Raw genomic sequence first — 9704 nt, 5'->3', positions numbered from 1 at the left:
CAGGGCTGCTGCACTAGAGGACCGTTCCGGCCGCCCCTTTTCGTCCCGGCACCGTTTGCCGCAGGCGGAACAAAGCAGGAGCGGTGTACGGTGTGGGTGCCTCATCGGCCCAGAGCGCGCCGCGCTCGCCTCAGGCGATGGGCGGGAAAGCGCAGCGCGCGCACGAGGCAGCCCCTCGCTCACCTGAGGGAGCGCCCCCTCGGGCTCCTCCCCGGCACGGCGCGGCGCGGCAGCCCCGGCACCCCCTCCCCCGCAGGAGGGGCGGGCAGTCCGCGCTCGGCTCCGGCAGAGAGCGGGACTGCCCCGGGGCGGCGGCGAGAGCGGCTCCGAGTCATTGGAGAGGGCAACGGTGAGAAAAGTGGTGGCGACGGGGGCGCTGGGAATCGAGGGGAGACGGCACGGCGCCGCCCGTATCTCCTCGCGGGGACGGACGGACGTGACGGGCGGAGGGCCGCGGCGTGACTTGAGCGGAGCGCGGCGGGCACCGGGGAGCGGGGCCGCCGGGCTGTGGAGGGGGCTCCCCGCGGGTCGCTGGCGTTCCCCTTCCTCGCTCCGTTAAGTGCGGCGCTTTCCGAAGGCCGGGGGCGCCGTGAGGCAGGCACGGAGCGGTTCTCCGCACGGCCGTGCCGCGCAGCGGGCAGCAAAGCGCCGGGCCTTCCCCCCCCCCCCCCCGGCGCCCCTCGGGGCAGCGCTTCGGGCGCGGCGAGCGGAGACGGGCGCGCTGCCAGCGGGCCGCGGGAACGGCAGCCACCGGGAAAACCGCCTCCAGCGAGCCCTGAACTTTTCTGCCGTGAAGGGGAGGGGTCTCTTCTGGCCCGGGCGGCGGTGCAGTGCCTCTGCCGGCCGTGCCGCCGGGGTCCCCGTGCTCAGGTGAGCGGGCGCTGCGCGGAGGGCCGCGGAAGGTCGTCAGGTCGCCGTGCCCGCGCACGTTCCTCCGGGATTCCCCGCATTCCTGAGGCGGGGGCAGTCCGACGTGCTCGTCTCCCTCTTGCTCCACAAATTGGCGTCTTTTTTACGAAAGGGTGTGTCCGCCTTGTGTGTGCTCGCATCGTGGGAAAGGCTCTCGCTTCAGCCATTTGCGCTGCCCGATTAACTTTGCGTCGGATGTATGGTTTATATCTCTGCCGTCTGGTGACAACTTCGTTGATCAGCGCTGCCGTACGGCTTCTCTGGTGAATTTGGATTAGCATCTGCCGTCGACAAAAGAGTAGTTGTACGGCTTTTATCTTTTGCCTGTAAGTTTGCTTTAGTGTCGAATTTCTTTGTGCTTTTTTTTTTTTCCTTCTTCTTTTCTTTTAAAGCAAAATAGTTGTTGAAGTTCACTGCAGTGGAGTTGGAATAATTAGCAAGGTAAAAATAGTGGAAACCTGTCCTCGAATATGGTTTTATTTATCTCAACGTTATTTGCATACATTCATAAGACGAATCCTGTAGATGAATCGGACACCCCTTAGGATACGGTGATTTGTGGTATCATTACAGATGATATCCATATGAATTCGAGGCATTCAGAGTCTGATGTTTATACTGACAACAAACTGTCACAAGACTCACAGTTAAGGCTCTCTATAGAGCAAGTTTTAACAGACATTTAAAACTTTCATAAAAAATACAATTAAAATGGCAAAACCAAAACACTGATTAATTTTTCAAGGTGGTTTGTGAGAACTTGTTTTGCTAACAATTATATTTTCTAGACATGTCATTATGTGATGGAATTTTTTTCCTCACCCAGAGTAAATTCCCATATATGCACGTTGTACACTAAGCCAGGTTTGGTTACCACAGCGGAACGTAAGAGGTGTATGATGCAGCTAATAAGATTTCGTTGTTGCTTTAAAAATGAAGTTAGAGTGTAAGTAAGAACTCAGGTCTTTTGTTTTGGAAAAAGATGCATGCAAACCTTTACATAGAGTACTGAGATCTACCATTAGTGGTGTGATAAGCACTGCGTTATAGCAAGGAGGTAAAGGAATGTGTCATGTTATTAGCGGGAATTATCATGCTTTTATTGCATGTTATTCTTTCTTTGGCACACAGTCAACTATACTTGCACATTACTGTTTGAAAGATGTGCTTTTATCTGTGTGCCTATTTACAAACTTGAAACGGAGAACTCAGTGTGGCATTAGAAAGCAGTTCTTGTAATTTTGATTTAAAATTCATATGTGATATTAAGATGGATTATCTTTCACATAATAAGTGATCATTATTAGTAGACGAAGATGTTTTTAATAGCTTAACACTGAGAGTTCTTTTAAATACCTGATACGTTACATAAGTATCTATTTAAAATATAGAGGTATTCTTCAAATGTATGAGTAGACAGAAAGAAGTCCTAGTTGGTTGATGCATACTTGAATTGCAGATGAAATTGTTTCTAAACCCACTGAAAAGGATTATTTTTGCAAATGCCCTTAATGTTATGATAGTCATGAAGAGGGAGGGGCATTCATTGCTAATCTGTTTGCTTACAGAATTTGTGGTAATATCCCGAAGAGATTGTCTTAGGCTGCCTGAATTACCTCCAAGCAAACCAATTTATTTCAGTTTCTGTTAATTGAGTATTAGTTCTCACTATCGCTATTAAAACATTTGAGAATACACTTTGGTTTCCTCTGGTGAGGTGTATACAGGAGATGGGGAATTTAATTCATGGTAAAAATGGTGTGTGGTGCAGTGATGGGTCACGTGCAAGGAATTCTACCACAGTAAAGAGATGACAAGGCAGAAACAAAGAGTTTGTGACAATACTGTGTTTCTTCTTCTGCATTGTGTAATAGGAAGTTGATCTTTCTGGGAGTATTGGTGAAACTGGTTTGACTAGAGTCTGCAGTGTAATCTGAAATGTGTAGATGGAATGGCATGACCTCGAACTTGAATTTTTAAATTGTTGTGAGGCAGCATGAGTTAAATGTTTTTGCAAAGCCTTGTTGCATGTAGTTTAGTAAGTCTGGACTACATTGGACAGATTCTTATGTAAAAATACCAACCGTAAGGATTTGGAGGTCTAATAATTCTGCAGATGTGAGAAATTACCCCAAAGCTTTGTTTTGTTGTCAGCCTGGTGTTTTACTATTTCTGCTTTTTTTGAAGACATAGTCATAGTGATGTTGTTATAGTTGTTATCTCACCTTTTTACTATGTTGAAGATACAAAAATGTGTCTGTAAATATCAAGCACCTGAGCCCGACTGCACAAAATGGCATTCAGCCTTTTGTTGTGTCTGCCTGTCTTAATGGAGGGGAAATGACAGATATCTGAACAAGATCACTGATGCTAGCAGGTTTCCAAAAAATGACAACGAACACTAACATGGGCCATTTTCCCCACCTCTGCACCATCTCTGTGTAACTGAACACTAGCAGCAGTGATTGAGCTACTGCCTATGTATTCAGGTGAAGCAGACTTAAGAAATTTGTACTTGTTCTTTTCTGCCTGTCTGCCCCACTTCTTCCTTTTTAGTATTATTAGGGAGTTATCTTCTACCTGATTAGTTCAATTATATGATTCAGAGCTAGCCTTTACAAAGAACTACTTTACAATGTAAAGATGAGCAACTTAGTATCTGGAATAGGCAGGATGCAATGAAGATAACAGAAATTCTCCAGTTTTGTTCCTACCAACTGCATACTGGATAAGATGGAACTGTCTTGAGACGTTTGGCAGTTCATAGGTGTTTTTTGTAAGTCTTGAAAGCTGTGTTGATAGTATGTGCTTGAAATAAGTTACTATTTTTTAATGTTTCAGACCTTCCTTAACAAAAGGATGGAGAATTCCTTCTGTGGAAGAATGTTTAATTGCCAGTCTGTTGCATGAGGGAAGGTGCTGTTTGTGTTTGTGGAGTATTGCTTCAGGCGTGTTCATTTGGAAACATTAACACATTTCAGAGATCTGACTTTGATTCTTGGGGTGAGTTAAATCTAAATAGTAGTATATTTCAGAATGTGTGAGTGTAACAATTTAATGCTTAAACCAGAGAAATTAACATGTTAGGAATGTGTGTATTGAAGATCTAGTGAAGTGGTAGCCATGGAGTCACGACTGTTTGGGATTAGAGCTCAGGGTATTGCTGTGACCTTGTACCATCTCTGCCAGCAGAGAGCTGGCAGCCTTCTTGAAGGAGTTCATCCAAGTATAGCCTTAAAACCTTCTGGTTTATGAGAAATAGAATGAATGACGAAATTTGTAGCCGAACATTTTAAATATCTAGTGTAATTTTTCCGTGTATGCCTTTAACTGCTTTTTGTTTGTTTGTTTGTTTTGTTTTTTTTTTGCTAACATTAACTCCGTTTTCTAAATTAAATTGATCCATCTCCTGTATTTCCAAGACCCATTAACTAGGTTGATGGTAATAGTGAATATTTTCTAATAATTTTGTCATATTCTGCTTAGTTTTGTTAAAATCGGAGAGCAATGAGAAATAGAGATGAAGAGGTGTTTTAGAAAGCACTTCCTTTAAAAAAAAAAAAAAAAAAAAAAAAAAAAACTAATCAAAAAAATACCAAAAAGCGCCAGCAAGCCTGGTGAGACTGGAGGATGCCTACGGTATGTCTAAAACTGCCCCTTTTTGTGAGGGTCCTCGTGCTCCGTCATGCAGGCATGCTAGGAGTCATTTCCATTCAAATGGCCGCATGACTCTCAGCTGTCTGAGCATGATAAGAGTTTTACTCCAGGAATTTGCGGAACTTAATAACTCTTTAGTAGCTAATGTGTAAATGTACTCTGAACAGGAGACTTGTTGGCTAGGCTGCCTTTGCATGCACATTCGTGTATGTGTGCCTGTGGCTTTTTTGTATGTGTACGTGTGCATACATAAACTCAGTAATTCTGAGCAGCTGAAGTTTAATAGAAGAGGAAAATGTATTTTCTGCACGTAAAAGCACTCAAAAGTGGGTAAAGATTTGTGATCTATTTTAACATAAAACATAAGGTAGAAGCGGGTAAAAATTTTCTCTAGATGTAGGGAAATGTTTTCAGTGATGTGAATCAAGTTCAGAATATTTTGTTAGACCTTCAGAAGCTGTTACTGGGCGGGGGTATGCCTTCATGTAGTCATTTGCAGACCATTAGCTGTTACATCAACACAACAAATGACTAGTATTTGCTCCCCTAATTGGTTCAGCAGCAGCCTTTATTTACAAGAACAGTTGGTATGTAATGTTGCATACAGTTCCTCAAACGCTTGAAGCCTCGTAATGAAGTTCTCTCACTTCCCCCCAGCAATTACTCTGTTCCCGTGCGAGGGTGAGAAGAGTGGTGATCTGTGGGAACTGGTTCAGCTGAAGTGTACAAGCAGAGCCAACACTGTGCAGCTCTGTCTGCTTAGGTTTTGTAAGTCCTTCAAGTGATGCATCTCCTGGAGCGCGCTATGAAGCCGCTTTCCTCCATGGAGTTATCTAGTCTCTATCCTCTGCTCAAGTCCTCTCAGACTGAACCACGATATCATCTTGTTGTCTCGTGGCTGGGCTGAGAGCCCACAGTTCAGACTGTATATTGAAGTTCTAAAATCCATGGTGGAGTTCGCTGAAAGAGGCTAGTGTTTGAAGAATACAGTGTAATTAAAACTAAACGTGACAATAGAAAAATGAGAGCCATAACCAGCTTGAATACGCATGAAGCCACGGCCTTATGTTGGCTGTGTAAATCTGACTCCTAAAGTCTCCTCTATGTGTAGTTTTTGTATTTAAATACTTGCGGGTATATCTTTAGTGATTAACCTTTTTGTGTGTGTCTTCGTATAGGTTAGTTATACACCTTGATCTCTGCATGCAGTTGTACTAGTTTAGCTCCTCAAATTTAGAAATCAGCTACACACATGTAGTGAAGGTTGTGCTGGTTGCACCTGTGTGGGTCAGTGGTATTGCTGTAACTATAGTTTACATAGTCAAGGTTGTTTTTGTGGAAATACTGAGAGGAAAGTCAGTGATACGTAATGTCTAAAGCTAAAATATATAATTTTGGAGTAGGGGAATATTTTTAAAACTTAGTACTATAAATAATATTCTTTAAGCACTAGCAAAACTAATGAAAGTTGCTGTAATTCTGATTGTGCTTTACTTTTTTCACCTGGACTTTCTAAAAAACGCTGTCATTTTAACAAACTTGATCTTTTTGTCTGAATAGAAACATCAACAGGATACACCCTCTTCTATTTAAACAGTAACGGTATCATTGGGATGTAATAAGATAATTTCCTCTGGAACAAAATACAAAGTTTCTAAGACTGACAATTGGAGGAAAAAGTAGTGAAACAACATAGAACCTCTTGTGGAGTGAGTATAATCACATCAGATGTTTGGATACAAGCCAGCTATTGTATTTGAAATCACAGACTGTTTTTAGAATCAGTAAGTATCTTTGTATTACTGAGTTGTTGTTTCTGTCAGTTCTTCAGTAGATATGAAACCGTAGAATTTGATCAACTGGAATAAACTACATTCTTTATTATCTTTTTTTAACCTTCTCTTTTTTAATTTGTCATTTAAAAAAAAAAAAAAGTATTCACAAAGTTCTGTTGTTTGCTTGCTTTCTAGTTTATAAAAGTTAATTGTACTGCAGTGGTGTTGGATACTTGATGTGTAAACTGATAGCCCCAATAAGTTGGATTCAGTTGTACTGGGGAAAAAAAAAAAGAGCGTGTGCAGGTGTATGTTAGCTTCTGTGGGAGACAAAACACTATAGAGATGTGAGTACACTTATGGCAGTATTTGTGCTTATGTGAAGCTTGTACCAACTGTTAAACAAGTGTAGTGTTCCACCTTCCCGAAGTGATTTTACTGAATACTGGAGCGTGTGTGAAGGGATAAGCTGAGACAGAAGGCATAAACTACTTTATATATAGGTTGTCTTTTGTCTTTGTATTTTAATGCATTTCAGTTTCTGATCAATTCCTTCTTAGGATTTGGGAGAGTCTGGAAAATTATTATTTTATAAAGAAAAAGAACACGTAGGTTAATGCTACGGCACTTATATTGCAGTTGTAATACAATTCAGAATAATGTGATAAGTGTTGAGGTTTTTGGAGCATTTTTTTATCATTATAAAAAATGAAGACTTCCATTTCTACTGAAAAAGCTGGGTCATTAGGTCATATGATTTTTCTTCTGGGGATAAATCCTGTGAAATTATGACTTTTTAAATTCATACATAATAGATTAAGAAAATGGGATGTGCATTTCTTCAATGGGATATCCTTTTCTTCAAGTAAATGTTGACAATTTATGAGACCTGAGGATCTGCCAAAATGTCTTGTTGTTGACTCACAGCCATTGAAGCAGATTTTCCTTTTGAAATAAATAAATAAATAGACAGACAAAACCTGTTAGTTGTCACACAGCTCAAGCATTTAGCTAATCTGTTGTGCAGTTTCATGGAGCTAACAATATGTTTTAAACTTGAGACATTTAGACTTCCTCTCACACAACATTTTTCAGCCAGAGGGAGTATAAGCCAAGGAAGGGAGCAGTATTGTTAGGCCCAGCTTTTACTCTCACTGCTGTGAATAGTTTTTTCTATTCAGTTTTCTCAAAGACAGCTCTTTTCCTGTTCCTGAAGGGGTGGCTGTTAACATTGTATTTTACTAGTTGAGTACCTGAATAAAGTTGTCCAAATAATATTTGGACAGAGCTGAAACTGAAAACGTCATCTCTAAAAGCAGCAAATCTAAGACTTAACTACTGCTTTTCAGGAGAAATGTATGAAATATTAGTGATCCATGCTAGCCTAACCACGGCTGCTTGCTTTTGCTAAGAGCTATGGAAGAAAGTGTTACTTTGAATTCTTCCTCATGTAGGAAATTCTGACAGTATTTGTAGACTGCTATCTGAAATCTGAACAGAGAATTATATTTTTTCATGGAATAGAAGTGAAAGTAATTGATTCAGAAATTTTGAAATACTCCCCTGCTAACATGTGTTGCTGAACAGTTCCTACTGTTTGACTTGTCTGTGGTTCAGGGACTACTATATTTAATCACAGCTTCATTTAAAAACCAAACAAAAACTCCACACCTGTGTTCCATACCTACATGGATCCAGGTTTTGAGGGCGAAATAAACATAAGTTTTTTTTTTTTCTCTTAAGGTCAGAAAAGATGTTAAGTTTTCCAGAGATTGTCAGTTCACATTATAACTTTGTTTCACAGTTCCTTTTAACAGTTCCACACCTAGAGCTTTCAGATTTCACTTTTCTAACTTCCACTCTCCCATAAGCAGATCAGGTGAGCTCAGCTACCCCAGACTTGTCTTCTACATTAGGTAAAGGGAACAGACTGCAGCCCAGGCCCGTTTTCATCTTGCAAAAAGTCTCAGGTTGTAGGTAGCATTTACAGTGATTTAGTTTCCCCTAATGCTTTCTGGGCTTGTTTACGACATTGTGTTCCACTGAGTGTAAAAACATTACAGTTTTGGTCTTTCCATGAATTATCCTATCTGCTTCCGTTTCTGTATCCTCACAGTATGTAAGTTTTCCTTCCTTTTCTCTCCCAAAGTTATTTCCTGTTCTTTTTTTCATAGCACTGTTGTTTGTTAATGACCTGACACCCACTTTGTCTGCTGTTGCTCATGCTTTCTGAACAGTCAGCTGGAGAGCAAACTCAATGTTATGTAAAGTGGAAGGACAGTCCAGTCCTTCAGTTTTTCTTTGTGTGTGTGTAAAAATCTGGACTAAGCATCCATTAACTGTTAAAAAAGAGGTATGGATAGAGCTATATAAGTTTAAATTTTTCAGAAGTCATTCAACAGCTTGGAGGTTCTTCTTCATTAGTCCAAGAGCAAGAATTAGTTAAAAGACAAATAACTTGAGGACAAGAGCATTCATCTAAATTAACTCTTCCAGAAAGAAGATAGTGGTATGCCCTAATCCTCCTTTAATGAAAAATATTCAGCTAATTCAGTTTCAGGAGTCTTAGGCTTATGATATTGGATATGAGAGATTTCCTGTATTTCTGTTCTCAAGAGAGCCAGCAGAGAATCCTACACAGTTGGGAAAAGTGGAAGAGTTGGATTCCTTGTATTTTTACACAGTTCTTCAGTAGATGTATGGAAGAGGAGAATACACGTATTGACACAGCATCCATGAGGGATCTATGGCTTTCTGAGAAGGTCAGGGAATGTGGCTGGTGGGACCTAGTAATAGTGTGCACCCACATGGCAGTCAGCATCTCTGTGTTGTTTCCTAGGAGCTCTGACTATCCAGTGCAGCCAGTTGGCTTGCATGCTAGAAGCAGAAAGTGTGAGGTGCTTTATTACAGATATGCTAGAGGCATGCTCAGTAATGAGGGTGTAGGAGACAAGAAAACAAGCTTTGTATGTATGCAGAGAGTAGCACTTAGCAGGATTGGGAAGCCTCATTTTTGGACAAATCTGTCTTGAAGATTTGGCTAAATAAGAACTGAACTGGATGAGTGGACACAATTGCATGTCGTAATGTTAGGAAGGCTGCATAGCTGCTGAAGCAAACAGCCGTCTCTGGCACAGAGGATGTTTCTCAAAGGCATTCTTTTCTACTCATTTCGGCAAGGAGAGCTGAAGGGGTTCCAAATTACTTCGGTTTTATTTTGTAAGGTTGGTCTCAAGTAATTCATAGTAGCTAGCATTAAAATAGGTGGCACTAGCTGTGAAAGGACATGTTTGGGAGCATTTAAAAAAAACAACAATTTTTTGACCTGTTAAACCTTGTGTTCCACTCTGGTGTTACTTAACA

General features: G+C 41.3%; 1 protein-coding gene across 8 annotated transcripts in view; it reads left to right on the top strand.

The window, feature by feature from the left end:
- The first annotated feature begins 209 nt into the window (after positions 1-209).
- The window catches only part of CGNL1 (cingulin like 1), a 51469-nt gene continuing 41974 nt past the window's right edge, over positions 210-9704 (top strand). For 4 of the 8 annotated variants that reach the window (XM_085233585.1, XM_085233578.1, XM_085233582.1 and 1 more), the window contains exons 1-3: positions 997-1235; positions 3751-3912; positions 6127-6350. The gene's annotated coding sequence lies outside the window, so the exon portion shown is untranslated. Of the gene's footprint in view, positions 350-996; positions 1236-3750; positions 3913-6126; positions 6351-9704 lie in introns of those variants that run through there. The other 4 variants (XM_085233580.1, XM_085233581.1, XM_085233583.1 and 1 more) reach the window with 4 other exon arrangements.

Source organism: Meleagris gallopavo, chromosome 12 (genome assembly GCF_905368555.1).
Source record: "Meleagris gallopavo chromosome 12, MGAL_WU_HG_1.1, whole genome shotgun sequence".
Taxonomy (NCBI): Eukaryota; Metazoa; Chordata; class Aves; order Galliformes; family Phasianidae; genus Meleagris; species Meleagris gallopavo.
The sequence above is the reverse complement of the archived record's forward strand: the minus strand, read 5'-3'. Positions and strand labels throughout refer to the sequence as shown.